The following is a 17,994-nucleotide window of genomic DNA, read 5'->3' on the forward strand; positions in this document are numbered from 1 at the left end:
TGCGAGGGAGGTGAGGGCCGGGCCGGGCCGGGCCAGGAGGGGTGTGCACGTGTTCCCCGGTCTCCCCCGTGTTTGTGTGTACAGTGCACGTGCGCGTCCATCTGGACAATTTATGCCAGCTGAGTCTTTCTCAGAGTAGACGGTGTACGTTCCAATTTCTCTCACCAAGGTTTTTTTTGTTTTTTTTTTACCACCCTCTTGCTACAATGCCTGTCTCTCTCTCTCTCTCTCTCTCTCTCTCTCTCTCTCTCTCTTGCATGCCTCTCCCTCCATATGTGTCTTTCTCTCTCTATCACCTTCAGTGGCTCCCCAGGGCAGCCTGTTAAATGCTGCAATCTGTCTCTGTCTCCCGTCCTCACCCTCCCTCCCTTTTCTCTTCCTCTCTTTCTCTCAGCCGTTCTCCGAGGCTCATGAATCACGGCTCTAACTACTACATGTAAAAGTGGGAAATCCCTGACTAAAAGCAGAGGGGGAGGAGGGGGAGGGTGATAAGGATGTATCTCGAGGGGGTGTTAAAGCCGGCTCGTCATTTGTGATTAAAAAAAAAAAAAAAAAAAAAAAAGGGGGAATGTGGGCGAAAAGAACAAGAGGAGACGAAGACGGGGCGGGATGTAAAAAAAAAAAAAGAAAGGAAAAAAGGACGGACAGATGACAGGAGAATTATTATCGGAGGATATCGAGGTCGGCGGGGGTTACATTTTAATTTGATTTCAGCTCATTCGGAAAGTTCATTTGTGACACCATTAGACGCGGAAAACATCTTGGCGAGCAGAAAAGTGCTGAAGTGGAGGCGAATAAGGTCGCCCCGGCCGGGCTTTGATACAGTTCCTTCCCTTACAGGAAGCCACTCGGCTCAGTAACATTAATCTTGTGTCGATCACGGAGCGGCTTCACTGGAGCAAAAGGGGGGGTTAAGTGCCCTTCCAAACTAATGGTGGTAGTGGAGGGTGTGTGGGTGTGTGTGTGTGTGGGTGTGTGTGTGTGTGTGTGTGTGTGTGTGTGTGTGTGTGTGTGTGTGTGGGTGTGTGTGTGTTTCTAATAACGCTATTTCCAAGCAGAATTTCCCAGCAGGTCTGCGACACGAACTGACAAGCTACCCCGTGGTTACTGCTTCTTTTACCAAACAGTGACTCAGCTGTTCAGCCCCCCCACACCCTTTTTTTTTTGTTTTTTTTGTTTAAAAATTCTGAAAGCGTAGAAGCCTTACTCACAGTGCAGCGCACGGTGATTCAACAAGCGCCTATAGACAACCGAGGAGGAAAACTGCTGTTTGTCTGTGCTGCGTTTTTGCAAAGTAGGGAACTATTGCTGCTACGAGACCGGCATCTGAAAGTTGGTGCGCACAGTTTGAATGCCGAGAAACGTACATGTGAATTCTCCCTCGGCTCAGTCTGGTGAGCGTCGCGAGGTCGGATGACGTCACCGCCACTTATATTTCATCGAATACGACCAGGAGTGTCATCTATAGCACGGACATTGGACACCTCTGCTGGGTTCGCTTCAGGGGTTTTGGAATACAATAGAGGACCTGTGTCGTCGTGGTTACAGTAGGTGTGAAAGGGGAAACAAAAACAGCAGTCCCTTTTAAAGCAGTCTGGGTTAATAGAAAAAAAAGATGCTCCCATGTTAAAGCCCTGTGTTCGGCTGAACCCGTCCATCCGCCCCGGCATCCTCATACCTAATTTGGGGCTCTGTGACTACATCACTACGGGTCATAAGCTGCTTAAAAACCATAAGAACCACAGACTGAATATAAAAGTGGTCTGAAAAACGAGGCCGATGCGGAAGTGCCTTATTGCTGCAATACCACTGAGGGCCACCAGAGGTTAATTAGAAAATAAGCCTTAAAAATAAGCCACGTTTTGGGAGGGAGGGGGGCATGTTTGTCTGATTGACAGGCCCGTGGTGCAGTCAGGTCACAGCTATCGGTGGGCGGGACGTAGTATCGCCGTGTTTCCAATCAGATCGAGTCAGATCCACCGTTGGCTCACACCCAGCTCGTCCAAATATGGTCACTTCCTGCTCCAAACTAGCAGAGATGGCGCCGGCCAAATTCCGGACCGGAGGCTTCAAAACGGCCGTTCACAAACACACATCTTCCGCTATTTGAAGCTTATGTCTCGTGTCTCTTTTGTCTCTCTCAGTTTAAGTGTCTCTAAATCGTCCCCCACGAATCCTACTCGCTGTCTCTTACCGGCACTCTCCGTCTTTCTCAATGTCTCTTTCACTTATCTGTCATCCAACCCCATTTTGCTGCAATGAGGTGCCTGCTTACCCTCCTGCCCCCCCCCGCCCCCCCCCCCTCCCCCGCTAGTCATTAACATCTAATGGTGTTTGCCAGTCACCAGATCCACACATATCCAATAGCGACAGTAAAAAGCCCTTCAGGACTTTAAAGTGGGAATTCGGGAAGAGGGGGAACGAGACGATGAAACATTTTTTATTCTGTGTCGTGTTGAGTTTTATTTCTGAGCCACAAAATCAGGTTTGAACCATTTGGATTTCGTTTGCTTCATTCACACTTGTTTGCCACCCGCTGCCAGACGTAAAATTTAAAAAATAAAAAAAAAAAAAAAGCCACAAAAGAAGTGGCTCAATCTCTAGAAACAGGTTCAAACCATGAAGTGACCCTTTTTTCTCTCATGTATTCAGGTTCCTGCTCTAATTCGTCCACCGACAATATGTTTTTATGTATCTGCCTTCTCTCTGTCAAGACTTTCACCTGTGATTTTTTTTTTCATCCATGCCGTCATGCGTGTTAACGCCGACCACGCAGCGTTTCCTCTCCGTCTCTCTGCAGTGCTGCAGACTCGCTCGCTCGTATCCTGCAGCCTCTCTCTCTCTCCCTCTCCACCTTTCACACCTTTCTGTTTTTAGTTTTCGCCTCTCGTTCTCTCTTTCCTCTTCTCTCGTTCTGTTGCACCTCTGTTGTTCCTTTTCCTTCTTTTTTTTGTTGTTTTGTTTTGTTTTGTTTTGTTTTGTAGTCGCTTGCCTTGAGGTTTCGCCGTTGTTGCAGCAGTGCGGTACGAGAGCTCCTTTCTCTCGCCGGTGGGGGCTCAAAAATGTGCGGAAAACAGCAGATTGCAACGTTTCGGACCACGATGGCGATTTTCATTCGCGCTTGCTGAAATAAAGCACCGCCTGATCTAAAACACGTGGTGAGTCTGCGTGATAATACACAGGTCAAATAACACCGCGTCTCAATTTAGTCTGAGAAAAATCGGATTATAGTGGAATAGTCGTCCAGTTTCGGCCCCATTTATTTACACCTTACATCAAGCACGTATCTAATGTGACTTAGTATTATTATTATTATCAGTATAATTATGTTGGTTTGTGACTGTTAAGTAGCCCTGGCTAATTCTCCTTTGAATTTACGTCCCGTATTGAGAAATTACATCAAGAGATGAACTTGTTGTCACTCGACATTTAATATGAATGTGGTATAAAAAGTGGTGTCATTATTATTGATAATAGTTAAATAGCCGGCGGGTGATGGATGGATGGTGCTGCAGACAACCAGAGCTGCTTAAGCTAACATTATAACAGCCCCGTCTGACAGGATGAAATGCTTCGCAGCCCCAAATCCCACAAGTCCTGCTTCACAGCTTTAAATGAAACCAATTATGAGACGAGTCAACCGTCTCTCTTGGCCGGCAGTCAGCTATTACTCTGAAGGAAGGACTCGGATGGCGAACTGTTTGCTGCCGCGCGGCTGAAACCACTTTTCTTATCCAAACATCTGCGTTACACAGACGTTCGTTTTCCCTCACGTGTTTATTAAACTACAAAGGAAAAACGATGTACGACTAAATCTACAATATATGAATTTACATTTACATAAATTAAACTATTAATCTATTGTTCTTCTCTCCATGTTTGTTTAATGGCGGCTGACAGACAGCTTTTAGGCGCATTACCGCCACCTTCTGGCGGGAGTAACGCATTACAAGCAGGCGCCGGGGGGGGGGGGGGGGAACGGGAAATATACGCGTATACTGATAGATTTTTGTTTTTATTTGAATGACTATTTGAATATTGGAAAATCACGTCCCATCCCCGGTTGTAAATACCACAAGAGAGATGTTGACTCTTCTCGTAAACGTTGTAAAGCGACTGGACGTTAATGTTATTAGCGGCACCTGTCCTCATGTGGAAAAAAAAAAAAAAAAAAGAAGAGCCCTATTGCAGCTTGTCGTTATCACAGTTTGCTCGGGGGCACGTCGGAAGAAATCCTGCGCTCTTACGACTTCCGCGTGACTCGCTTTGTTATTGCGCTTTTGATGCGAAAGCATTTCTTTGCTCAGACACATCCAATTTCTACGTGTTTGTTTTGCCTGCGACTCCCTCCGTGACGCCCCGTCTCTACCTCGGCCTCCTTGCCTGTCATATGAATTTCCTCTCTCCCAGCTCTTTGTCTCTCCTCCTCTACCTCAGCGTCTCTCTCTCTCTCTCTCTCTCCCTTCTTTCTCTCGGGTTTCTCGCCCACTCTCTCTCTCTCTCTCTCTCTGTCACTTCCACCCGACACATACTGTAAACACTCAGTCGCTGAACATTAGTTTTTCCTCCCGGTCTGGCTTTTGAACGTGAAACCCGGGTTTTGGCTGCTGACCCAGACGCCGCCGCCTTCGCCTTCTTCTTCTTCTTCTTCTTCTTCTTCTTCTTTTTTTGCACACACACACACACACACACACACATCATGCTCACACACTGCATGAGTGCGGTAAAAGCTCCCACACAAATCAACACATCAGCTCACACGTGCACTCATGCATGCTTGAAGACATAACGCGCGCACACACGCGCGCACACACACACACACACACACACACACACACACGCACACACACACACACAGAGCATAGACAAAGTTACTGGCAGGGCTGGAGTGCTTCACCAACTGATTCACGCTCTGCCGGAGGATGTGTTATGCATGGGCCATTTGCTACTCGGATCATAAAGTGCAATAAGGACAGTTAAGCACGGACAGACGCACACTCGCATACGCACCGCTATGTATGCAAACACAAACGCTCGGACCACTTTTTTGTTTGTTCTCCGTCACGTACGACACCGCATATTGCGTAATCTCGGTATCCGTCCGAGTCGCTCCCCTCCATCTCCCGCTCCTTTCTGCCCGGCGCACTTCTTCTCCAACTCCCTACTCCTGGATCACTGACTCGCCCGGCGGTCGCAGCGCGACGCCTGGAGGGTCCCCGAGGGAAGCTTTAAGGGTGAAGGACGAAGCGAGTTTAGAAATCAGACGGAGACGCGAGGAAGCTATGATGGAGAATATTTAAACACGGGAGTTAGAGGAAAGAGTGGGATAGTAAGAAAACAAGAAAATATATATTTTTTTTTAAAAAGGAGCGTTTAGACGAGTCGGTCCCTCCAGGATCTGAGTTTTTGTGATTGTTGCGATCAAAAATAGATTTTGCTTTGGAAGTGAGTTTTTTTGGGGTTTTTTTGCAGTAAAGTTGTGGGAATTAGAAAGAATTGCAAATGTTTTTATTTATTGAACTTGGGACTCAAAAGTTACTAAAAAAAAAAAAATCCCTAAAAGAGATGCAACTTCCCAGAACAGACAATCCGTGGCTGTTCTATGGAAAACAAAGGCTACATTCGCCGTCTCTTACAACTTGAAGTCTCTATAAAACTAATTTACCGGACAGTATTCCTTATTTCAACGAGAAGAGCACATTTCCCGCTTCAGTTTTTCTCTGGCGCAGACTTTTGCTGTCCAGAAGAGAACGAGTCGACCCTCTCTGATCGTAAATAAGGAGTTATTTTTGCTAACAAAGGGAGTTTTGTTTGGAAAGGATACCTTATGCCGTAATAGTCTCATCAGAGCCTTTTTGCTGAAAAAAATCAAGGATATTTAGCAAATTTACAAACTCCCACGAACGTCGCGGAGATCGAGTCAATTTGCGTCGATTACTGTTGATTGCAAGATCACGGTTTCCCTGGAGGGAGTAGAGAGAGGGAACTTCGACTGTCAAGGAAAACCTTCCGGGATAACAGCGCGGCAAAAAAAGAAAGAAAGCAGAATGAGAAGTAGAGATCGTTCAGCTTTGTAAGCAAACACAACTTGAATTCAAGACAAGGGCACTAATAAAAAAAAATTAAAAAAAACGCCGATGGCGACGTGCAGCGCATAAAACGAGGCAAAGTGCGACACGCCACTGTCGGGCGGCGCCGTTCGGCAGAAGAGGTTACGCGAACAGATTCGGGGACAGATTTAACCGTCGCGCGCGTGGGAGTCGCGACAGTTATTAATAAAGCGAAGACAACCGGGCCATCGAGGAATCTGTTGCTGGATCGGGCCTTGGTTTGTACCTCGTATTGCGCAACAATATTGTTGATGAATATCTTGATGAAAAAAAACAACAACCTGTATCTCCTGACGGGGTCTCTTACTGGGATTCCTTTCAGATTGTTGGAGTCCAGCAGCAGTGCGGTGATTTTACAGTGCAGTGAATACACGGTGCTTCAAATGCTGTTCTTTTGTCTCTGCAGCTCGGATCCACTAACTCTGCTAACAGCAGCCAGACGACCGCAGCCGACAACAAAGGTACGTCACCCTTTATGATCCCCATCAAGAGGCTCGTATCTAAATTCATGTCGTCTCCTACCGTATTTTTTTTTTTTTTTTTTTTTTAATTTTGCCTTCTGTTGTTTGCATGCTTATGAGGAAAATGAAATAAAGTTAGAGTGTAGGAAAGCAGCTGCTCAAACCGATGCTCAGTTTGTAACTCATCGGACCTTTATAACATGATTCATCGGGGGATTTCCCGCGGACACGGACGTCTCGTCTCCGACCCGCTGTCCTTCCAGACAGTGCTCGTGATTGACACGCAGTGCCCGAGAAGCCCTTCGCTAAAAATACACGTGGTCTATTTTTTGATTGACACGGCGTCAAATTGCCCGGAGCAGATAATGCCGGGACAGGAAGCCGGGACACCGGAGCAGTATAAGGAATCCAGTCGGTTTTCAAAATAAAAGCACCACCCTGATCTTTCAAGAGATTCACTGTCCTCCTGCTACGGACCCTGTAGGTGAAATAGTACAGTGAAATAATGATGAGGATGAATGTTTTTTAACAACTAAAAAACAGCCGACTGTATTTACTAACAAATTTGGTCGCATTTGAACCAGGGAACGTGTACAAAATACATTCATCTCACAAAGAGAAGAGATGCTTTGTACCCTCTTTGTGAAATAAATGTTTACAGGAACGCAGATTTTTAAATCCCCCCCCCCCAAAAAAAGCCACGAAAGCCAAAAAGGTGCAAAGTCTTGTTTTTGATTTGTACTTCATGTAATTTAAAAGGTTTTAATTTGTTGCAGATAAAAACAAGGCGAAGGGAATCTGAAAGCAACTCCCAAGTGGCAAAAGTGTCTGAAAGTCCAGCTGTGTTTCCTCCACCGGCTGTTTTCCCGCTCGTGCCCGTCCCCCCCCCCCCTGACCTTCCACCGTATAAGAAATGTGACATTCTGCTGTACGCAGGGATCAGACCGCTCACTAATTTTCCATGAGCTAAGCAACCGAGGCAAGGCGGCGTTTTGGCAGGAAGCAGCGGCGTGTCAGCCAGGAAAAAAAAAGAAAAAAGTTGGCTGCGGCGGAACCTCAGTGCGACATTTGCTCATCAATAACCGATTCCAGCGGCCGGAGGAACATCCCATCCGTCAACGCGCCGTTCGGTCAGCCGCGGCGCTCGTATAGACGCGCGCTTCTCTGTTCCCCCTGAGCTGTGAAATACCGCGTACCATTTCTTTTTTTTTTCTACTCCAACGTACCTGAAATGAATTGCGCATAAAAGGATTTTCCGTTCTCGCCCGAAGGCAAAGTTCACCTGCGGTGCCTTGCAGCTGTATGCGCAGTAGAGATATAGACAGCCCAAGGTTATTCATAGTGCTCTGATTCACACCTATCAGACACGCGCAGCTACGCCAGGCGCTCCAACCCTCTTGTGTAAATTCACGCGGTGTCGCACGATAAAAGCCCAGTTCATGCTGCTTTTTTTTTTTTTTTTGTTTTTTTCTGCTACCGAGGTCGACGGCAAAACCCCATTTCTGTGGACGGTGATCGTGATTCAGCGTGATGAAACAAGCCCCCCCCCCCCTTTTTGTCAATTTCGCTCCTCTTTTTCTGGGGCAATCTTATCAAATAAAAGGAATCGGCGTTTCCTCCAGAAAACACAAACTATCGTGCTTCCCGTTCTTAAAGTGCCCACTTCACTTTATACGTTTTCTTTACTGTAGTATGTTTTTTTTTTTTTTTTTTTTTAAGCAGGCAGCAGCTTACGCTTTAATGTTTATCCCAGTTCACGGTGTTTTACGCGGACTTAAACTCTCTACGATAAGCTCGTCTTTTGCCAAAGAGGAATTTTTATGTGGAATATCTCGGTGCATTTCACCCCTTGGGAATACAACCGTTAAATGTCTGTGAAAAGGACGAGGTCCTTGAGCTCTGTGAACATAAAGGCTGCTGAGTCTCAGAGTGTACCGATCAATCTGATGGGTCTTGGGTACACAAAGACATTTTTTTTGCTGACTGGACACGTCGTAAGGTCATTTTTTTTTTTTTTTCCTTTCTTTCTTTTAATGGGGATCGAGCTGTTATTCATAACCGAACAATTGCAGCGACATCTTTGGTTTCACAAAATGTCCTTTGCTTTTTAACAAGCGCAAGATTTTTTTGATGAGATTTTCCGGCTTGCCTGCACTTATCTTACTGGATGTGCTGTTTGTTCATCCACACTGTTTGCAGAAGTCACTGCGGATCAGGCTGACACGCAGTGTGTTTTTTTTTTAAAGCACCATCAAACACGGATTTGTTACTGTCAGTTAAGTGCATTCAAAGTCTGTAGCTTATACCGCTTCTTTTTCAGTTTTTGTCGGGTTTTTTTTGGTCTTTGTTGTGATTTTTGCCTCTCAAATCGAGACATATCGTTTTGGAAGAGACGTTTCCCGAACCTCCGATAGATTTTCAAATTTTCCGCTCCCTAGACAAGCCCGGTTCGGTCAAGAGGAAAAAATAACCTGCAGAACTGCTAAAAAAAAAAAACCCGAAGTATTGACAGACACTTCCTGTCTGCTCCGCTGCGTATTAACCTCTACTTTTCGTCCTCTGCCCACCCCCTCCCCCCTCCTCCTCTTCCTCCTCCTCCTCCAGAGAAGGCATCGGCAGCGAAGCCTCAGGAACAAGAGGAGGAGGTCGACATCGACCTGGAGGCGCCGGAGACGGAGAAGGCAGCTCTCGCCATCCAGAACCAGTTCAGGCGTTTCCAGAAGAAAAAGAAGTAGAGTGACTGACTGTGATTATAAACGGAAAAACAAAACAAAAAAAATGACGAAAAAGAACAAAAAAAAACCCAAAAAACTTTCCGCAGATGTACAGAATTACAGTAAATGATTGAGAGTGGTTTGGGAGGGCGGTGAGGGAGGGAGATGGGGGAGGGGTGGGAGGGCAGGGGGGGGGGGGAGGGGGCGAGGTGACGGAGCAGGGATCTAAACTGTTCAGGATTTATTGTCAAATTATGCAAAGTGTCATGAAACGCCTTTTTGCATGAGAGACCGGCTGACGAGAGGACGAGGAGGTCGGGTGGGGTGAAAGGAAGAAGTGGGAGGGGGGTGGGGGGTGGAGGGGAAGTTAAAAAAAAAAAGAAACAAAAAAGGGGAAAAGGTGAAGATTTGGAATTTATAATCTCGCATGACGAAATACTGTAACCTCCCGTCACCACATTAACCTTCGCAAACGTCCCCGCATTTCACCCCGTGCGCCCCCCCGACGCTCCCCGAGCATTTAACCCCCCCCCCCTCCTCCTCCCCCCGAGAGTCCTCGTCCCTGCTACACAAAGCCACGGCACACACACGGCAAAGGTGTGCTCACTCGCAGGCGAAACACTTTTTCCTCTGTCTGGCTGACAGAACAAGCACACGTCCTTCAACGCTGATGAAACAGGAACGCACAAAGAGAACACGAGCACACTCTCTGGTTTCCAGGTTTCCTTTTCTGTTTCGGCCTCCGTTTGCCGACACAAGGCTTCCTTTCATTCTCTCTCTCCCGCTGTGCGCGGATAAAAATAACCCGGAGTAACTGTCTCAGGTGTAAAAATCACCTCTGCGTCGCCGCCTCTTGTGTAAGGCCTGACATTGGATAGCCGCTGCCAGTCTGATCTCACAGGTGACGGAGGCGGTGGTCATGGCAACAGGCTGCCAACTCGACTGGGGGGGGGGGGGGGGCAATTTGCCGCGGGGCGAGATCAATATGTGGTGGAAAGTGGGCGCGCCGCGACGCCACTCGCACGTACCTGCGGCTAATCATTGCGACGCATCGTCGAGTGTCGCCGTGACGACGCCCCCCCCCCCCCCCCCTCCCCGGAGCTCGTAGCGGTCCGCCGGGGACACGCGATGCCGTTTAATGTCAGCGGCCGCGGGACGAGCGGGTGGAAATTCATTCAAATATTCATACCCGCTCCTTTAAAAACAACCCCTTCGAGTGGCTTCAGATGAAGTCGGGTGTTATAAGATCTGCGGAGGCTGCGGTCGCGGCCGTCGCCGCCTCCGTCACCGATAGCCGAGGCTTTAATTTAATTAAAGACGTAAGGGAATACTTTCTCTCACACTTCTTGTGCTGTGAATTGACTTTGATCCGTGGCCGGTAAAATCTTTTGAGCTGGAGAAGTCGTGAGCGACCGCCTCGCCTTCTCCAGCTTTTCTGTTCTCGCCGGTGCTTCTGTCGTGAGCTCTGACAACCGGGGGGGGGGGGGGCTCAAAATCTTTCCTGTTTTTTTGGGGGGGGGGGTTAATTGTGGCGAGAAAGAAATACGTCACCGGCATGTTGCAGATAAGCTAAAGTCAGACATTTTATTGGTTGGAGCCAACGTGTTAAAAATGAAAAGAGTTTTCAATTTGAAACTCATTGCTATTAAAAGCAGAATGTTTTGCTTCCACGTGGCTTCTTGTTTGTACTTTGAAACGTTAGTGCGACATTATTTTACACGTAAAACGTCATATTTAAGGACTAAGAACGACAATTTCATCTCGAATTAAAAAAAAAAATTCTTGAGATTATGTTAAGCATAAAAGTTCCTTTTGGACTTTGGAAACAGTCCTTTGAAGTAAAAAAAAACCCCAGCTTTTTCAGCCCAGCGGGTCAGAACGCAGGTCCGAGGTCGCCGGTACAGAAAGACATTCGCTCGTCCCGACGGCCGGCGTCGCGTCGCTCCTCCGCCATAAGTCACGTTCACGTCGTTTTAAAACGGCGACCGTCTACGGCCGGGAGCTCTCAGCCGGCGCTCGGTGCCGGGTTACCCGGCGGCCCCCCCCCCCCCACCACTCCCCGCCGGTAGGAAACCCAAACCTCCGCACCCTTAAATAAACGCTTGATAATGATTGGGAGCAGATGCCAGCCTCGAACCTGAACCCTCTCACCTTCAGATCAGACACACTGCAGCTGCTGGACAGAGATGGAAAGAAAGACTTCCCAACAATTAACAACAACAACAAAAAAAAACGCCCCTTACTGTCCGTTAGACTCGAAGAAACATCCAAGCACGCTGTACAAATTAATAATTCCTACAATATAGGCTATGTGTATATACATATAATGGGACAACACACACACACACACACACACACACACACACACACACACACACACACACACACACACACACACACACACACACACACACACACACACACACTCCTGTTTCATCCACATCCACCCCCCCATCTTGGATGTATGTAGCACACTGAACTGCTTCTAAAAAGCCAGACTATCTCTTCATTGCTTTAATAATAATAATCTCACTAATTACGAAAATTATTATTGGAATGTAACCTCTTTTCTATTTCGAGGACAGGAAGCGGTCGCGAAAGAAAAAAAAAAAGAAAAAAGGAAAGCGCAACCGGCGCGAAGCTGCCGCCCGCCCGCCCGCCGGCTCGCTCGTCTCCGTCACGGTCCCGCTGCGTCCTCCTTCCTTCGCGGCGTCAAAGCAGATTTGCCGATGACATCACCTGAGTTTGATATCAAACGCTCCCCTTTTTCTCTCCTCCTGACAGGATTTGACACGCTTTTCAAATAATTACCTGACGCACACAAAGTAATGCGGATTTAGGTGGATTTGATTTGGCGGCACGCTCGATAGACACATCAAGTGAAAAGCACATGGTTCTTTAAAAAAAAAAAAAATAAATAAATTACACAAAATAAAAATTCCTAAATCTGTTTGGGCGTATCCAGCGGAGACACGTTTGTACTTGATCTGAGAGGATTAATACCAGTGCAAAATACCGCCGCTGACATTCAACCTCCTTTATATACCCGCGTGGTGACATCCAGCTGTTCCGCATCACAGCGACGCACCGCAGAGTCGTATCACCTGAATTTGGTCAACACACACTTTCTCTGAGTGCTATAAAGGCCCGGAAAGCCCGTTTTCTTTTTTCTTTTTTTCAGTCATCTTGTTACTGTGAGTGATGGGTTCTCACATAATCCCCATTTCTCTAATGAAATTCAGACTCTTGGGATATTTAAAGAGAGATTTTGGATCTCAGAGGTGAAGGTCACTGGAATAATGGAGACAGCTAAACGTGTCTCCTGTTTGTCGCCGTATACTTTAGATAGCTGCCCTCAGAAAGATAGTAAAACTCCTTCGAGTCACCGTCATTAAAAGGGACAAATTGTGGTTCAATCAATGTAAAAGACTCGTACCTACAAAATCTAACATTTTCTTGCTTACTTACAGTTCCATCAACTCTTTCCAATTCTTTTCTGTTCTATTATTTCTACCAAAAACAAACAAACAAACAGACCAACGGTGCCGTCTGACGACGTTTTCACAGCTGAAAGTTCTGAACCGGGGCTCATGTAAACATTTGATCGGCTTCGTTCGGTTTACCCGTCCCAGTGACACACCCGTGACTTGACGTCGATTGGTTCGTAAGACGGCGCGAGTCCGTCGGTCCAGTAGCCGTTTCCTGTTGGATAGAGGACAGTGAAAGAAGAGAGTCATTAAGTTGCCGTTAAATTTGAATTTACTCGTGTTCCTCCCTGAACAAAAAAAAACAACAACAACAAAAAAAAGGTTATCTGTTTTTTCAAGCTGAGTTTTGGTTTCTCCCTCTGACCAAATTACAGTTAAGCACCCTCCTCTTCCTCTCACGTGCTGCTTGACGCTCGTCGTTAATCAGCGAACTGAAAAGTCCAAAAGGCTCAGATCAAACAGGGAAGCTGTGAGAGGATCCTGCTCGGAGTCTCCGTCTGGAGGCTCTAAATAACTACCTGTCAGAAGCTGAAGAACCTAAATGTTGCTTGGCAACAGACTCAAACTCGAGGAAAGTAACGCCGAGCCGGTCACCTCAACGTGAAACGTGTGCTGCGATGAGCCTGGTGGATTTGAGGCTTCGAGGTCACTCGGGCGCTTCGCCGGAGGCGTCCCGCGACTGAAAGGTCGCGGGTTCGATCCTCACAGGAGTCGTCAGCCGGCGCCGCCGTTCGGTCGGTCGGTCGGCCTTCGAGCGGCGTCGTGCGAGCTGAAAAACGCCTCGGCTATAAATATCAAAGTTTAAAACAAAAAAAACAAAAAAAAAAAAAGGGGAGAGATGGAGTTTGATGCAAACTCCGGCGTAAAACGTAAAGTCGATAAAGCCATCGAAGTCGCAGTTCCCTGTGATCCTGCGATCGCACGCAGTCAACCCCCCCCCCCCCACCCCCACCCACCTACCCCGAGTTTAAATCTCTTTCCTACAATCGGGCAGGGATTTCCCTGACCGACCTTCGCTCCGCTCCTCGCGCGCAGCTAATAAACTGTTAATAAGCCATTTGTGCGGACGCACTTCGCTCCCTCAGCTCCGGTCGTTCTCACGCGACCAGATCGCCGCTGCGTCCCGCCGCGTTGTTCGGCGTGTGGCCCGCGAGCGTCAGCGACGCGTCGACTCGCATCGAAGCTTCGCATTGCCCCCGTGTCTCGAAACGCCGAGCTGCACCCCCCCCCCCCCCCACCCGGTGGACATTTCTTTCCCCTTTTGTCGACGCTTTTGTGTTTTTTTTTTTTCTTTCGCTTCGCTTTTGTTCGCCTGACCTCGTTTTCACCCCCCCCCTCTCATTCTCCCTCCCCCACCCACCCACCACCACCACCACCACCCGAAGGCGAGCGAACGCGGGGGTTTCGGCGAGCGCAAGCGCGCTCGCTTGTTCGAGAGAGAAGGTGGAAGGGTACAAAGCTTCGTCTCACGGCTGTGATCATGAACGAATGGAGCGAAATAAGAGTTTGTTTTTTTGCTTTTTTTTTGCCCGAGATTGGCTTTAAGTGAAGTCCCCGTGTCCTTCCTTGAAATAACCTCCCGACGTCACGGCGAGACAAGAGCTTTTGTACATAAACTCTCTGCAGGCGTCTGTACAGCGTCTCCCTGAAAAAAAAAAAAAAACACAAAAAAAACCAACCACGCTTGCTAAAGTAATATTCTCCTCCGCTTGCATACGTTTATCTACATTCACTTCTTAATATGCTTGACAAGAATATAATGTGCTCGATAAGCGGGAAGTAATCGGTGCGGTATCGCTCGCGAGCGGCTGTTTGGGCACAGCTTTACAGCCTAGAGATGACGTCAAAGCCATACTTTAGAGAACAAAACAACAACAACAAAAACACACCAAAAAAAAAACCCCACGTATATTTAGATAATCTCTTCTTGTACATCCTTTCTTTATGTTGTCTGTAGTACCGAAAAAGCGACGGCGAAGCATCCCCGACGACGAATACAATCGGCTGTTTGACGAGAAAACTAAAAAAAAAAAATAAAAAAAAAAAAGTGTAAAAAGTAGGATTTTTAGTTCGTCTTTGAGATGATTGTACGATCACAGCGTGGCCAATCAGTGGCCACTTTGTCCTTTCAGGGAGGCATCTGCCAATCAGGAAGCTCTACAGGGCCACCCGCTAATATTCTTATTGCCTCGTTAACTCCTTCTACCACGACGATTGATGCTTTATTTATTTACTTATTACGTTTCTATAACTTGCGTGGATCCCGACGTTGTTGTGACCTCCCTCCGACCTTGTTTTTGTTGTGTTCCTGACGTGAAGGCATGTGAACTCCATATTTGTATGTTGTAGACTATTAATTCTCCCTCTTGTGTATTTTGACATTTCAATCTATGACGTGTTGTTGTTGGACTTTCGGGACAAAAAAAAAAATATAAAAAAAAAAAAAACGGTGGCCGAGGTGAGGATGCACAAAAAAAAAAACACTCCCTGTATTGTGTTTTCTGCACTAAATAAAATTTGCTGCATATCGCTTTGAACTCGAGCCGGCTGGTTTCATTTTTGTCAATTAGCATTAAAAAAATATATATATATCAAAGATACGAACACTGATAGTTAAGGGGCCATTTTCTATGGCTTTATTATACCAATGCAAATCTGAATGTAGAGCTCCAAAAGTCACTTCAGTTGCTTTCAGGAGATCTCTATGACCCGGACCCTTTGGGGGTTTCTGGTATTGCTATGAGTCCACCACTACCACCCACACCACCACCACCACCCTCCCGCAGGAGCTAGTTTCAATCCGGCCCCCTCTGGGTGCTGTTCCAGTTCAAACAGGCCCGTGGACGACCGAACCAGCGTCGCTCATTTCAGAGCTGGAATTCAGTAAATTAGAGCACTCAATTACACGCCGGGCAAATAGGACGCCGTGTCTTTGCAAATCCCCTTGACACAAATTAGTTTAAATTACAAGAGCAAATAGTACAACAACCAAAAATGAATACGACTGTTTAAAAGTAACAAAAACGATGTGATATGTAGTGCAGCCTTTGTCAAAGACAATTTGTCTTGGACGTTAAAAAGCTGGATTGTCCCGACACCGGACATTTGCTGGTACTATTTTCTTTTATCTCCCATGCGTAGTAGCTTTTAATCACCTCAAACGCTGACTTTAAATACGAGTTTCCCCATATTGCGTTTGTTCCAATCAATTCCTTATTGAACTGCAACCTCCCTCGCGGCTCTATTTCTCTCTGCTGACGATCAATTTCTCAATCGATCAATAATGCTTCCTATAAATGTTTCCATAAATCACTACGGACACAAGAAGCGGATGTTCACGCCGGCCTCGGGGTAGAGATTAAGAGGCCTGCAGTGGTTTTAAAATCCCACCTTCACGGCGAGTGACAAAACGAGAGAAGCTAATCTCGCGTCCGTTCGATCGCCGGCGTCGCGACGCGGGACGGAAGAGGAGCTCCCGTTACCGCAGATGAGTTTTTGGTCGATACGCACGGCGTGCGTGTTACGTAAAGAAATAAAATAAAACACTGCACGAGGTTAAAGTTCACGCTGTTTATGCAACTAAAAAGCAGGGAGAGGGAAAAAAAAAAAAAGAGAGAAAAAAAAGAAAGAACAGAGGGAGGTGTGTGTGGTTGGGGAAGAGAGGATGAAGCTATGTGTCACGGCTTTGGAAATAGTTCCAAATAAATACCAGTTAGCGTATGAATGCTGTTTGGATAAGTAGCTCGGATCAGGGACGAATGGAGAGAAAACAGCTGGACTCGAGATCCCTCAGCTTCGCCTGCCTTCAGCCCCGGATTGCTCTTTGATGTTGCATTTCATCACTCGGCTCAAACAAAAGAAAATCCTGCAGCTAAAACGAATCGCTGCTCAATAGTTTCTATTTTTAAAGGCCTGGATTTTCTTCGCGTTCATCGAACCTCGTGATCTTTAGCCTCAAAACGCCCGGCGCAATCAGGAGACGCGCCGCGGCGCCTTTTGTCCCGGGCCGCCTTCGCGGGGACGTACGCGGGACGATAAGTCAAATTTGCGAGACGCGAGAGCCGATCGGACGGCGTCGGGTGAGATCGGATCACGTCTGAGGGGAGAGAGGGGCGATGATGCTGCCTGTCAAGCGCCCGGCGGTTTTAAGCTGTTTAAGCAGAATGTGGTTTTCAGAAAATCCCACGTTGGCCCGAAAGCGCGCGCGAGCTTCTCACGTCTCAATTACATTTAAAAAAAAATAATACAAAAAATAAAACGACACCAGTCATCAAAAGGGACAAACGGCATGTGATGCATGAAAAGGTATTACCTGATACGGGTGTGATACACATATTACAGTCAAAGAGCTCACTGGAGGAGATTCACTACCCTCCATCCAACTCTCACACACACACACACACACACACACACACACACACACACACACACACACACACACACACACACACACACACACACACACACACACACACACACACACACCGGCAGAGAGAGAGAGCACACATGCAGCAACAGGCGAGATCTGAAGGAGCCGAGCAGCTCACAAATTTGAGTGCCGCATGTGAATGAAGCGCTGCGGTGTCGTAGCTTTTCATCGCGCAGTCACACACACAAAAAAAACCAAAACGCTTAAATTCAATTCTTTCAGCGCCGACATTGTGGTTTGATTATCTACATTCGGCAAAAGTATAAAAGCAACACTGGTTTTCGGGCCACATTTGCTATGAGCCGAAGAAAAAAAAAAAGGATCTACGACTTCCATTGACACAAAAAGGTTTTATTTCTCTCAAATTGTGTTAAAAAAAAAAAAACATCAATCAACAACCTGATGGACTCTTAAGGGAAGGAGATCTGCTTACAGCAGATACTGACCTCTACCGGAGCTCATCTGTTTTCCAACTGGAGATTTCCTTGTCCAGAAATTGACCGTACAAAAAGAAAAATTCAACGTTAACAAAACCAAATTTAAAATAAAATACCAAATATCAAACATTTCTGAAGCAAAATAAAAACAACAACCCCACATTTAAAAAAAAAAGAAAAAAAAAAGAGGTTACTCGGTAATTTGTAGCGTGCTCGGTTTGCATTACAAGCTATGTTCTCTCTTTTTGTTTTTCATTCACGCTTTCATAAAAATGAACACGAGCCACATTCAGTCGAAGCTGGAAGCGAACAAACTGCTCCAATCCGGCACCGGTCGTTCCCGCTGGCCAGGCCA

The sequence above is a fragment of the Brachyistius frenatus genome, unplaced genomic scaffold (assembly GCF_029030835.1).
Source record: "Brachyistius frenatus isolate BFR_SWC_R1_liver_20210118 unplaced genomic scaffold, ASM2903083v1 Contig_73, whole genome shotgun sequence".
NCBI lineage: Eukaryota > Metazoa > Chordata > Actinopteri > Embiotocidae > Brachyistius > Brachyistius frenatus.